Source organism: Macaca mulatta, chromosome 6 (assembly GCF_049350105.2).
Source record: "Macaca mulatta isolate MMU2019108-1 chromosome 6, T2T-MMU8v2.0, whole genome shotgun sequence".
NCBI classification, from domain to species: domain Eukaryota; kingdom Metazoa; phylum Chordata; class Mammalia; order Primates; family Cercopithecidae; genus Macaca; species Macaca mulatta.
Window position 1 is genome coordinate 151,445,972 of NC_133411.1, and position 14,181 is coordinate 151,460,152.

A 14,181-nucleotide genomic window follows, 5' to 3' on the forward strand; every position below is an offset into this window, starting at 1 on the left:
TTTTAACTTTTATTTTAGGTTCGAGGGCACACGTGCTGGTTTGTTGCATAGGTAAATTCGTGTCATGGGGGTTTGCTGTACAGATTATTTCATCACCCAGGTATTAAGCCTCGTACCCAATAATTATCGTTTCTGCTCCTCTCCTTCCTTCCATCCTCAAGTAGACCTCAGTGTCTGTTGTTTCTTCCTTTATATTTATAAGTTCTCATCATTTAGCTCCCACTTACAAGTGAGAATGTAGTATTTGGTTTTCTGTTCCTGTGTTAGTTTGCTGACGATAATGGCCTCCAGCTCCATTCATGTTCCCACAAAAGACTGGTCTCATTCTTTTTTATGGCTGCATAGTATTCCATGGTGTATATGTACCACATGTTCTTTATCTAGTTTGTCATTGATGGACATTTAGGTTGATTTCATGTCTTTGCTATTGTGAATAGGAGCACATCTATTTAAATTGTACAGTTAGATACGTTTTGATGAATGTATATACCCATGAAATCACCACCACACTCAAAATACAGAACATTTCTATACCCCTAAAACTTTCCTTATGATCCTTTGGGAAATTTTCAATAATTATTTCTTCAGATATTTTTTCTACTCCCTCCTCTCTCTTCTTCCTCTGGAATTACAATCATATGTATATTGAACATCTGGATATTGTTCCCCCAGGTCTCTAAGGTTCTCTCCATTTTTCTTCAATCTTCCTTCTTTCTGTTGTTTGGGTATGGCATTTCTGTTGCATTATCTTCATGTTCCTTGATTTTTCCTTCTGCCATCCCCAATATTCAGTTAAAGCCATCTAGTGAACTTTTAAAATGTCAGATTTTGTACTTTTCAACCCTAGAATTTCCCCCTTTTTTATTTTATATGTATTTTAGTTTTAATTTCTCCACTGAGAGTTCCAAGCTGTTCATTCAATGTTTATCACGTTTTCCTTGGATTCTTCGAACATATTTGTAATAACTGGTTTAGAGATTTTTGTCTGCTAAATGCAACATCTGGAGCCACTCAGAATTGGTTTCTATTGGCTGCCTTTTTCTCTGAGTATAGAGTGCACTTTAATGTTTCTTTGCATGTATAGTAATTTCTGGTTGAAAGTTGGGCCTTAAGGCTGAGCATGGTGGTTCACGCCTTTAATCCCAGCACTTTGGGAGGTCGAGATGGGTGGATCACAAGGTCAGGAGATTGAGACCATCCTGGCTAACACGGTGAAACCCCGTCTCTACTAAAAATACAAAAACAAAATTAGCTGGGCATGGTGGCAGGCTCCTGTAGTCCCAGCTACTCGGGAGGCTGAGGCAAGAGAATGGCGTGAACCCAGGAGGTGGAGCTTGCAGTGAGCTGAGATTCTGCCACTACACTCCAGCCTGGGTGACACAGCGAGACTCCCTCAAAAAAAAAAAAAAAAAGAAAAAGTTGGGCCTTATAGATAATTCATTATGGCAACTCTAGATCCTGTTGTATTCTTCTGAAGACTACTGAGTTTTTGTTCTAGTAGGCAGCTGTCTTGTTTAGTCTCCAACCACAAACTTTGTCCCCCTGTGATACCCAGTAGCCAGTATCTCTCTTCGCATGGCTTCTGATTGCTGCTTTTCTGCCTGCCCCTTTGGGGGTTTTCCCTGTTTCTGTGTAATTTGGTAGTTAGCCCAGGATTTCAGCAGAGACGGCAGTCACCTTCTTTGTGCACTTTCTTGCTTATGGATGCTCCCTCTCCCTGATTTGTAGCTATTTGGCTGATTTTAGGCTGTCTCTGACGTTTCAAGGCTACAAGATTCAATTTTCTGCCACCTGAATTGTGCATGGTTAGGAAATGTACTAAGTCTGTTTGTTTGTTTGTTTGTTTGTTTGTTTTTAAAAGGCAGCACATTCACAAAGCTCTGTATTCAAGGGGAGATTTTGCTCTGGTTTCTGTCCACTTTTTCACCAGGTTCCTCAGGGTCTTTTACTACATATGTGTAGTTTAGCTTTTGGCCAGAGACCTGGACAGAGTTTATACTCAGAGTTTTATACTTCTTCTGTGGTTTTTCTGCTGCCAGTACTTTTCCTGTAGACTTCTAGCTACTTTTCAGCCTTGAACTCCAATCTGTGGAACCCTTAGCTGGTAAGGCTGCGGTTTTTCCATGGCTGTTTTTCACAGCCCTAGCTGTGAGGGTTGGACATCACCCTCGGGTGGGGAAGATATAAACTTGAAATTCCTACTCCTTCCTGTGGCAGTTTTTAAGATTAAAGTCTCCTGCTTCTATCTGCTTTTGGATTCTCTCCAGGGTCTTTAAATAGTTCTTCTTTAAAAAAGTTTTTTTTTCCCCCCCCAAACTTGTTTTTATCATTGTTATCAGTGGGAACATTTCAAAACCACTTCAATCCTCTGCCATTTCTGGAAGTTTCTGCCTATTGGGTTTTTAATTTCAATGTCTCCATTTTTCATTTGAAGTTGTATTTAGTTACTTTCTGAATTAAATCTGCTAGTGTTTATGATAGACTTTTTATTTCTCAATTTTAAGTCCTTTTTGAAAAACGTATTGGATCATTTTAAAGATGCTTATTTTATGGCCTGTATCCAGTCAATGTCCTGAAGCTCTTGAATGTTCAGTATCTGAAGCTCTTGCATGTTCAGACGTACAGTTGGTGTGTCTGCTGGCTCTCTCTCATTTAACTTTTTGTAAGTAATTTTTGAATTATGAGCTATTGATTGGGGTGCAGTAAACATGGAAACACCAAGCATCCTGATTTAGGGCTTTAGATCTACAGAGAGGCTTTTCTTTGCTGTCACCTGGTGTCCCAGGAATATCACGGACCTCTTTCTTATGTTAATTTCTAAGGCTAAGGGTTCCTAGACCAAGCAGGTAATAACGTTGTAGCCCAAATCTTCTTGAGGACAGGCTCATGATTATAAAGTCTTGGAGAACTTTCTTCTTCATGGCACAAGGTTGAAGAGAGCCGCATCCTCAGGCCAATGAATAGGCTATTTTGTTTTGATCCATCCCTTCTCTGACTAGAGTGTAGTTCTTCGAAACTCCTGGTTAACAGATGTCTCAATTGCAGTTCCTGCCTACCTTCAGCTCAAGACCTAGTTTCTTACCTGCTCCCACTCCCTGAGGAGTTTAAAAACCTCATCTACTTGACTAATGAACCCCCAGTACTGTCCACCCACTGCTATGATTTTTTAATTTTCCTCTTTGATTTGACTGTCTACTTTGGGAATTTTAAAACAGAAGTAAAGAGAATAGTATAATAAACACTCATACACCCACTGCTTAACAACTTACGTTAGAGTTTTCCAGAGAACCAGAAGCAACAGGGGGTATGTGTGTGTGTGTGTGTGTGTGTGTATGTGTGTGTATGAGATAGATATTTATTTTAAGGAATTGGCTTGCACGATTGTGGAGGCTGGCAAGTCCATCATACCTGCAGGGTATGATGGCAGGCTGAAAACTCAAGAGCATGGTAGTACTTGCCTGTAGTCCCAGCTACTTAGGAGTCTGAGGTGGGTGGATCCCTTGAGGCCAGGAATTTGAGGTTGCAGTGAGCTATGATCATGCCACTGCACTCCAGCTGGGAGACAAAGTGAGACTCTCATCTCAAAATAAATAAAGAAAAAAATACCTAAAGGAAGAGCCGATGTTGTAGTTTGAGTGTGAAAGCTGTCTGCTGGCATAATTCCTTCCTCCTCAAGGGAGGTCCGTCTTTTTCCTATTCAGGCCTTCAGCTGATTGGATGAGGCCCACCTGCGTTATAGAGGAGAATCTGCTTTACTCAAAGTCTAATTGAGTGTTAACCTTACATAGCATATACCTTTACAGAAGTATCTAGAATAATACTTGACCAAATATTGGTGGACTGTGGCCTAGACACATTGACACATAAAATTAACCACTATACAACTTAATAATAATTCCCTAATATCCTTCAATAAATCCTTAATAATTTTAAAATATCATTTAATATCCATTTCATATTCACATTCCTCCAATTTTTTCAAAATTGTCTTTCATAGTTGTATTTTGCAAATCAAGTTCCAGTCAAAGACTAAGCATTCATTTAATTATTGCATCTTTTAATTCTTCCTTAATTTAAAACAAGTGGAAGAAATCTTCCAGAGAATATGACAAAAAAACACCAAAAGGTGGAAAATAAGAGAGAGATAGAAAAAGAAGAATATTAAAGGATCAAATCAGGAAGTCAAGCTTCTACTAACAGTAGAGCTGGGTTGGCAGGGGATACTTAATAAATGGATAGGAGACAATTATCTAAGAAGTTGTACCAGAGAATTTCCTAGAACCAAAGGACATACGTTTCTAGATTGGAAGGGCCCACCACAAACTCAACACAGTGAATAAAAATATTCATACTAAGGCTCACTAGTAAAACATTTCAAACACTGGAGGCAAAGAAGATACTGAAAACTTCCAGAGGAAAAGAAGGCATGCCATGTAATTGATCAGAAATCAGAATGACATCACACTTTTTCATTTCAGTACTCTTACGGGATAAAAGAACAATGTCTTCATGTTTATGAGGGAGAATAATTTCCAACTGAAATTTCCATACCCAGCCAGACTGTCACAAAAGTAAAAGGCTAGAATGAAGACATTTTCATGACAAAGCCCCTTTTTAAAAAGTGACTTTCCATGTACCATTTATAAAAAAGCTACTGAAGGATATTTTAAAAGATGGGTAGGTGGGTGAAGAATAAATCAAGAAAGAAGATTCTGTGGGATCCTAGAACAGCCAGTCTAAAACAGGAGGGAGTTATAAGGAATCCCAGGAAAATCGTGGAGGGAAGCCACAGGGTGACTGCCCTGCAGGAGGCCCCGAGAACAGCCTCATGAATTGGAGAAAGAGATTGGAGGGCTTCAGAATGGATATTGCAATGAAAAGTGGAAGTGATAAGCAATGTAGTTGACTGTACTAAGAGACTTTATAGAGTTTTACCAGAAAGTTTGGGCCTGAATTAATGACTATTTTTTTTTGAGACAGAGTCTCGCTCTGTTTTCCATGCTGGAATGCAGTGGCGCGACCTCAGCTGACTGCAACCTCCGCCTCCTGGGTTCAAGCAGTTCTCCTGCCTCAGCCTCCTGAGTAGCTGGGACTACAGGTGCCTGCCACCATGCCCAGCTAATTTTTTGAGTTTTTGGTGGAGATGGGGTTTCACCATGTCAGCCAGGATGGTCTCGATCTCCTGACCTTGTGATCCTCCAGCCTCGGCCTCCCAAAGTGCTGGGATTACAGGCATAAGTCACCGCGCCGGGCCTGAATTAATGATAAGCAGGTTGAAAATGGAGGCAATAAAAACCAGACACTGCTGTAAGAAAAGAAACACAATCATCTGTGTGGTCTTTATGCAACTAACAGTTACATAGTTTTACTATGTAAACATTGAATGTTGATCTAACCAATGGTGTGCTGTGGCTACATAGGGAGAGTGCAAATGGCACTGGGATGCAGTGGAGTCTATGTATACATCTGGCTGGCGGATAGGGCAAGAAGCTAAATCCGTATTTCCCATAATGAAGCCAATAGATACTGTTTAATATTGAAGAAAAATCAGGAAATACAATGTCAACATGATACTTAGAAATACAAAGGTATCAAAAGAAGTATCTAGAGGAAATGAAAGTAGTTGCCTCTGGGAGCAGGAAGTGGGTGCAACGGGAGGGGAGGCTGCTGCGTTTTGTTATAAACCCTATACAACCATATGACTTTTTAAACTATGGATCTGCATTCATTTGATAACATTTTAAAATAAAAAATTTAAAATTCATTAATTTAAGATTTTGTTTGTTTTGCGATAGGATCTCACTCTGTCACCCAGGCTGGAGTGCAGTGGTGCAATCCCAGCCCACTGCAGCCTCAACCTCCCAGGCTCAACAGATCCTCCCACCTTAGCCTCCCAAGTAGCTGGGACTATAGGCATGTGCCACCACACCTGGTTAAGTTTTGTATTTTTTTAGAGAGGGGATTTTGCCACATTGCCCAGGCTGGTCTCAAACTGCCGGGCTCAAACAATCCTCCCGCCTCGGCCTCCCAAGGTGCTGGAATTACAGGCATGAGCCACCATGCCCACCCTAATTTCAGATTTTAAAATACTCTTAGTAACTTACTGTGGCACACATCACCATGCAGTATAACATCATCATGCTAGTGAAGTTCTAAGTCATCGTCACCTTCTTCATGTCAGGATATTCTACCTCCTGAATTTTCATTGTCCAGTTCAGTAGCCACTAGCCATGCATTGCTATTTCAATTTAAATTAATTAAAATTACATAAAATTCAAATTTTAATTCTTCAGTCACACAATTCACATTTCCAAGTGCTCAAGAGTCACATGTAGCTAATGACTACTATACTGTGCAGCACAGATATCATTTCCATCATTACAGAAAATTCTACGGGCAGTACTACCCTAAATTGTTCTCAGATTTATCCCTTCTTCCCAGCATGTTGCCATTCTCTCTGAGGCCGTATAGAGTAGTGACGGAAGGTGTGGACCCTGGACTCGGAATACGTGAGCTCAAGTATGGGTGTCATCGTTTACTTGCTGTGTGACTTTGGGTATATCATATAACCTCTTGGTGCTTCAGTTTCCCCATCCATAAGATGAAGATACTAAGAGCATCATCACCTCCTGAGAGCTGTAAGGGTAGACTGTGATAATGTATTTATATTAAGTGCTTAGCACCATGCCTGGCCCATGGGAAACACCCAGTAAAGGTTGCCTGCTGCCATTACTCTTCTTCCTCCTCCTCCTCTCCAACTCCCCATATCCTGTCAGCCACTTCTGAGCTCACATGCAGCCCTGAAGGACAGTTCCCAATCAAACTCAAACTTCCCACCTCAAAGCCCACCTCTCTCTCTTTCTCTCCCCAAGGACTTCCTCAGGTGCTCCAGGAGCTTGTCATTCCAGAGAAGAGCAGCCCAGAAGTCCTGGGATTTACACCTCCTGTAGAAACCCTCAACCAGAGAAAGATGGAAGTCAATGAGTAAGTACCCCAGCTTCCCTTGCTGGGCAATTCTGAGGTGTTTCCTCCACAGTCCCTCAGAGCGCCCCCGTTGGAATTGAGGCCAGTTTTCTACAGCAGTCACCTGTTCAGGGATATGCCTTTTTTTGGCCCTTCTCCCTTCCACGTCTGCCTTTCTCCTCTCTCAACTTGTACTTCTTGGACTTTCCTCTCAACCTGCACCCAAGTCATGGTCTCAGGGTCTGTTTTTGGGGGACCCACGCCAAGACTGTCATTATCAGCATCATCATTGTCAATTCATTTTCTTTCTTTCTTTTTTTTGAGATAGAGTCTTGTTCTTTTGCCCAGGCTGGAGTGCAGGGGCATGATCTCAGCTCACTGCAACCTCTGCCTCCTGGGTTCAAGTGATTCTCATGCCTCAGCCTCCTGAGTAGCTGGAATTATAGGCATGTGCCACCACGCCCAGATAATTTGTGTATTTTTAGTAGAGATGGGGTTTCACCATGTTGGCCAGGCTGGTCTCAAACTCCTGGCCTCAAGAGATCCTCCTGCCTCGGCCTCCCAAAGCACTGGGATTACAGGCATGAGTCACTGCGCCCAGCCAATTTATTTTCTCCTTATCTCAAGACTAACCTCCTGCAGGAGCCTCCTGGTTGATTTTCCCACCTTCTCTCCCACGGTACAGCTAGAGCTATCTCAGTTTAATCAAAATGTCAAGTTATGACTTACCTGCTTCAAATCTCCACTGGTTTCTTCTTGCCCAAAGGCAGAGTAGAAGCTTAGTCCTGCAATAAAGAACCTTCCCAAATTCTCCTGATTTGTGAAGTAAGTTTCCTGCTTTACCAGCTTCACCTCTGGCAAGTTGTGCTGCTCAACATCCTTTAAACCTGCTGTTCTTGTACTTGGGCCCAAACCTGTGCTGTGTCCTCTGACTGGAGTCCTAATAATAGCAGTAATAGTAAATACTCATGGACCACTTTCCCTGTGCCTTGCAGTGTTTCTATGCAATCTGCATGGCTTAGTTCACTGAATCCTCATGCCAAGCAAGTGAAGAAGCTTATGCTGTTCTCCCCGTATTAGAGATAGGGAGACCAAGTCTTATGGAAATCACAAATACAGTAGTAGCATCAGAGGACTCCAGAGCTTGTGCCCTCTCCTTGGCAGGAAAGTGACGTCACACACACATAGTTAACTCACAGGAAAGAAACTTTACTTGGCAGAGAGAAAAGAAAAAGTCGCAGTTAATAGTGTGGGTGATCTGCTCATCCTTCTACTCCTTGCATTTGTGCTCCCAGGGCAGTGAGAGGTGAGGTGGGAGTCTGCTGTTGCCCCAGTTTTCTGGGCCTCTCATTCCAGGAGCACTTCTTGGCTAAGGGTGATGATGGTGCTTAATTATTCACTATATTCATAGGATGTAGCCCCCAAGCACATGTCAGTGACTTCCTCTAGTGCCCAGCTGAAGAAGCAGTGATCTGTGATCTGTTTCCATGTGGGAGGAAGAAACGGCCATGTTGGATTGGCCCAAGGATGGTACATGCGTCTCCCTGCAGGCTTGTTGGGGGTGACTTTGACCACGTGTGGCTCCCTTTCGTGCGCGACTCTTTGGTATCTAATCCATGAGTGAGGTGAGACTCCATGGTCCTGCTTCCTTTTCCTACTTCCCCACCTGGTAGACACCTGCTGTCTTTGTCTGTGCTGTAAAAACATACCACAGACTGAATAGCTTGTAAGAAATTTATTGTTCACAGTTCTGGAAGCTGGGAAGCTCAAGATCAAGGCACCAGCAGATTTGGTGTCTGGCAAGGACCCACTTTCTAGTTGATAGAAAGTGGTTCATGGCTCCTTCTGGCTTTGTCCTCACAGTGGAAGAGACAAGGCAGTTCCAGCAGGCCTCTTTTATACTGGTGCTAATTCCTTTAGGAGGTAGGTCCTCCCAAAGGTCCTACCTCCTAACGCTATCACACTGGTGATTCGGTTTCAACACATGAATTTTGGGGACATGCGAACGTACAAACCGTAGTGCCTGCTTGTCACTTCTGATAGAGCTGAAACGTTCCTCCTCTGGGAAGTCTTCCCTAACTCCCCTGAGTAGAATTTTTCCTCCTACCTGTGTTCTGGTAGCATCCAGTCCATATTCCTCTTAGTGCTCTCCTGTTACATTCTAATGATTTGTTCGTATATCACGTTCACCAGCCAAATTGTGAGTGTGAACCTCTTAATAGTGTCGGTTTTTTGTTCTCTGGATTCTCTGGTGTCTGTTACAATCCCTTCTTCCAAACCAGGAATTCAGAAAGTACTTTATTGTTTGGTTGTCAGGAAGGCAGATCTCCTGTCCATGCCTTTTAAACTTTATTTATTTATTTTTTCTGAGACAAGAGTCTCACTCTGTCACCCAGGCTATAGTGCAGTGGCACGATCTCAGCTCACTGCAACCTCTGCCTCCCAGGTTCTTCTTGTGCCTCAGCCTCCTGAATAGCTGGGATTACAGGCATGCACCACCATGCCTGGTTAATTTTTGTATTTTTAGTAGAGATGGGGTTTCTCCCATGTTAGCCTGGCTGGTCTCGAACTCCTGACCTCAAATGATCCACCTACCTCGGCCTCCCTAAGTGCTGGGATTACAGGTGTGAGCCATCACACCTAGCCCCATGCCTTTTAGAAAAAGGAATGAGATCAATTCAGAGTGGTTATTATAAAGAATCAGTCATGTTTCTCATAGAACCTGGAATACCAAAAATATTTTGTCTCTATTCACTTTAATTTCCCTTTGGTTTATTTGTCTTTTCCATGGGATCACTATTTGACCTTAGGACTCTAAGGAGCTAGTTTCTGAAAAGTAATGTGAGCTGTTGAGCTTTCCTCCTTAGATCTATAAAAACATATGTATATTATCTATTTTCATACCCAGATTAAGACATTGCCTCCAGCTAGCCAATTCCCCCTCTCCTGTCCCTGAATCATGAAACTGGCACTATCTCTGAAAAGTTTCCTAGTTGTCTTCTGTTTTTGTAGCTTGTGAAAGATGTGGTTTTTAGTTGTGTGATTCTTTTTAAGCTGCTTCATTTGTTTTTGGACTGAATAGTAGCATAGCTACCCAAACTTGGACAGAAACATCAAATTCAGAATCTCTGGAAGTACAGCAATAAGAAGCTAATTACTTCATGTTTTCGATATGAATGAGACTCAAGATACAGAACAGAATCACTGCTTCCCTGTTCTAACTCCCACCTCAGCTATGCTGGCAAACTTTGTTTTTCCTTTTGGGTTTAAGGGAATATGTTGGGAATAAAAAGCATTTTCCTCTACTCCACCTGCTGAATGGAATGAATAAAGGCCTCCATGAAAGATCTAAGTATTTAGCAAATACAACTTCAGCTTCCAAAGTTTCATGTCTGAAATAAATTTCAGAGTTTCAGATTTGAGTCCAGGCCAGATACATGCAAGTTGATACTGATTATTTGTGTCCTTTGGCAGAGGGTCTAAGGAAGTGTTATAATTCAGCTGTGTGGGGAGAGAGGATGATCGTGTATATGTGGCTTCTACGTGGTTGTCTGCAGATGGTGGAGAATGGAGTCCACCAGCTTCCCTCTTCTATCACTGGCTTCTACCTCCCTGGCCGGCCTCCCTTCATCCCCTGCCACCCCTTGCTTTCTATACTTGAGCCTCACTGGCATCATGCTTCTTCCTGCCACAGGGCCTTGGCACATGCTGCTGCCTCTGTCTGGAGTGTTCTTCACAAGCCTTGCCATATCTCTTTAACTAGTCAACTCTTACTCTTCCTTCAGATAGCAGCTCACTTCCTGGGGGAAGCTCTTAAGTGAAATGAAGTGAAATCCCCTTCTTATATGGTCTGAGGATACTGGATATTTCTTTGCAAGCAGCTGTGACAGTTGCAATTTTACATTTCTCTGTGTGATTCCTTGGGTAAATTACTTCCTAAAGTGTGGTATATGTATGACGGGACAGATGATATGTGGATGTCCTTTTATGACGTTAAAGTTATTGTTTATGTTAATGTGTATTAGAAGAAATATCTATATAGTACTACTAGTAGTGAATACTTATACTTTTATAAGTGTTTTTGCATACAATGGGCCTTAAAGTAGATAAAAGAATCCATCTTACATAAACTATATGAATTAGAAGTACCATAATCAGACTTCATTCTCCCCCCATGATTCAATTACCTCCCATCGGGTCCTTCCCATGACACATGGGGGTTATGGGAGTTACAATTCAAGATGAGATTTGGATGGGGACACAGCCACACCATATCATGGGCTGGTCTTGAACTCCTGGGCTTAGGCAACTTCACTTCATTTCACTTAAGAGCTTCCCCCAGGAAGTGAGCTGCTATCTGAAGGAAGAGTAAGAGTTGACTAGTTAAAGAGATATGGCAAGGCTTGTGAAGAACACTCCAGATAGAGGCAGCAGCATGTGCCAAGGCCCTGTGGCAGGAAGAAGCATGATGCCAGTGAGGCTCAAGTATAGAAAGCAAGGGGTGACAGGGGATGAAGGGAGGCCATTATGGTACTTCTAATTCATATAGTTTATATGGCAAAAATGTTGGAAGCAGTATGCAAATGGCTGAAATTTGAGAAATGATGTGTTCATCAATATCTGTCTCCCTTTATGAGAGTGTAAGCTCCAGGAAAGAGGTTTTCTGTGCACCCTTGCACCCACCAGACCTAGTACATATTTAGGTCTTAAGAAATATTTGTTGAAAGATGGACAAGTGATTGAATGAAAAACCTAGTGATTTAACAAGTGCCCCTCCCAAGTAACATTGGGATAGGTGATTAGAAAGAAGGTTAAGGTTTTATTGAGAATCATCCATATAGATTGCAGGCAGGGGATAGGATGGAGATTTGTAGACTTAGAGTGTTCAGCTTCAGATGCCCAGAGACTTGGCAGTCACAGGGCTGCAGGGGACCATGCCTGTTACCCTACTCAGAACAGTTCAATAGCATCCTGGGCAGGTATTGTCACAGGATAGATTCCTTGGGAAGCAGACTCTGAGATGCAGATTAGCACATGGGAACTTTACTACGGAGTGTTCTTAGAGCACCTGTGGAAGAAAAGGAACCAAAATAGGGCAGAGGGAGAAGTTGGGACATTCCCAATAGAGGCCTCTGCTTACCCTATGAGAAGTTCTGAAGCTGGAATGATCCTTTAGAACTGTCTAAATAATTAGGCTGGGTGTAGTGGCTCATGCCTGTAATTCCAGTACTTCGGAAGGCCGAGGCAGGCGGATTGCCTAAGCCCAGGAGTTCAAGACCAGCCCATGATATGGTTTGGCTGTGTCCCCACCCAAATCTCATCTTGAATTGTAACTCCCATAATCCCCATGTGTCATGGGAGGGACCCGATAGGAGGTCATTGAATCATGGGGGCAGGTCGTTCCTGTGCTGTTCTCATGATAGTGAATAAGTCTCACAAGATCTGATGGTTTTATAAAGGGCAGTTCCCCTGCACATACTCTCTCTTGCCGGCTGACATGTAAAACATGACTTTGCTCCTCATTTGCCTTCCACCGTGATTGTGAGACCTCCTCAACCATGTGGAACTGTGAGTCATTTAAACCTCTTTCCTTTATAAATTACTCAGTCTTGGGTATGTCTTTATTAGCAGTGTGAGAACAGGCTAATCACTCTGTCTCTAAAAACAAACAAACAAAAAGAATTATACACCTGTACGCCCGTGTAGACCACTTCGGGAGGGGTAAGACCTTGGGTAACACAACTTTCTTCATCAAGGCCATCCTTGAAGGTGCTGATGGCTAAGGCCAGTCTGCAGGTAATACTGTCGGCGGCTGGGAGGGTGATTTCTGAAGAGAGATCTGGGTGACACATCACAAGAGTCTATCACAGGTGTCTATCCAGGCTCTATATGAAGACCTCTGTATGAATATTTGAGTGGCAGATGCCAGTCACTATCTGTAAATGTGTTTCAACCATGATTGGAATGGCTTTCGTTCTTAGAAAGTTTTTTAATTTACATTGAACCAAAAAGCACTTTATTTATTTATTTATTTATTATTTTTTGAGACGGCGCCTTGCTCTGTTGCCCAAGCTGGAGTGCAGTGACGCGATCTCAGCTCACTGCAAGCTCCGCCTCCTGGGTTCATGCCATTCACCTGCCTCAGCCTCCTGAGTAGCTGGGACTACAGGTGCCCACCACAATGCCCGGCTAATTTTTTTTGTATTTTTAGTAGAGACAGGGTTTCACCGTTTTAGCCAGGATGGTCTCGATCTCCTGACCTTGTGATCTGCCTGCCTCAGCCTCCCAAAGTGCTGGGATTACAGGCTTGAGCCACCGCTCCTGGCCTTGAAAAGCACTCCTCTTCAAGTTCTGAATGCCTGTACTCATTTTGATGACCAGAGCAAGAAGAACAATATGACCCTTGAACTAGCTGAAGAGAGCTATGGTATCTTTTAAATCTTCTCTTAACTAAACAAATCTCATTTCTTTAGCTGTTTTTTGTTTGTATGTTCTGTTTTGTATAGTCATCTGTTATTCTCTACATAATTTTGTTTTAAAATTTATCAAAGTTTATTTAATATGCAGCATCCAGAATATTATCTGGATAATAGTCCACATGTGGACTGACCAGCTGAAACTACAATAGGGGAATTATCATCATCTGGGTCTTATTAAACTTGGAGTCAACTAAGATTCTCATCTTTTTCATATGCACTGCTGTGGAACAAGATCTCTCCAAATATGGATTCATGAAATTGATCACTCGGAACCTAAATGGGGCCTCTAAAAGGTTATTTTTAGTCCTATCTTATTATATAATATATAAGATTATATTTATTATAAAAATAATGGCTTATATTTATTTAATCCTTACTATATGCTAGATATTATGTTAAAAATACTTGCATGCCCCCCTCTCATTTAATCTTCCCAACAACTCTGTGAGGTTGATACTATTTGTATCCTCATTTTACAGAGAACGAAATGGAGGCACAGACAGATTAAGTAATTTGCCCAGAGTTACAAGGTCAGTAGGTGGAGGAGTCAAGATTCCAACTCTGGCTGTCTGACTTCAAAGCTGTCTTCTTCTGTATCTGTACCTTACGTTGATTTGTGCTAATTTAAATTAGGGAATGACTTAACAATATGTAATGATAGTACCTTGAACACACCTAGTGTTCTTCTGAGAATCTCAGAAGGCTTGGAAAGATATCATTTTTTTTTTTAAAGGAAATA

General features: G+C 42.1%; 1 protein-coding gene and 1 long non-coding RNA gene across 9 annotated transcripts in view; one reads left to right on the plus strand and one right to left on the minus strand.

Annotated features, from left to right (window-relative positions):
* The window catches only part of ARHGAP26 (Rho GTPase activating protein 26), an 840,200-nt gene that overhangs the window by 183,572 nt on the left and 642,447 nt on the right, over positions 1 to 14,181 (plus strand). For 6 of the 8 annotated variants that reach the window (XM_077937293.1, XM_077937300.1, XM_077937285.1 and 3 more), the window contains one exon: positions 6,873 to 6,984. The gene's annotated coding sequence lies outside the window, so the exon portion shown is untranslated. Of the gene's footprint in view, positions 1 to 6,872; positions 6,985 to 13,674; positions 13,736 to 14,181 lie in introns of all 8 variants that reach the window. The other 2 variants (XM_077937301.1, XM_077937297.1) reach the window with 1 other exon arrangement.
* Positions 1 to 14,181, minus strand: part of LOC144329562 (uncharacterized) — a 200,078-nt gene that overhangs the window by 183,553 nt on the left and 2,344 nt on the right. The gene's annotated exons all lie outside the window — the stretch shown is intronic.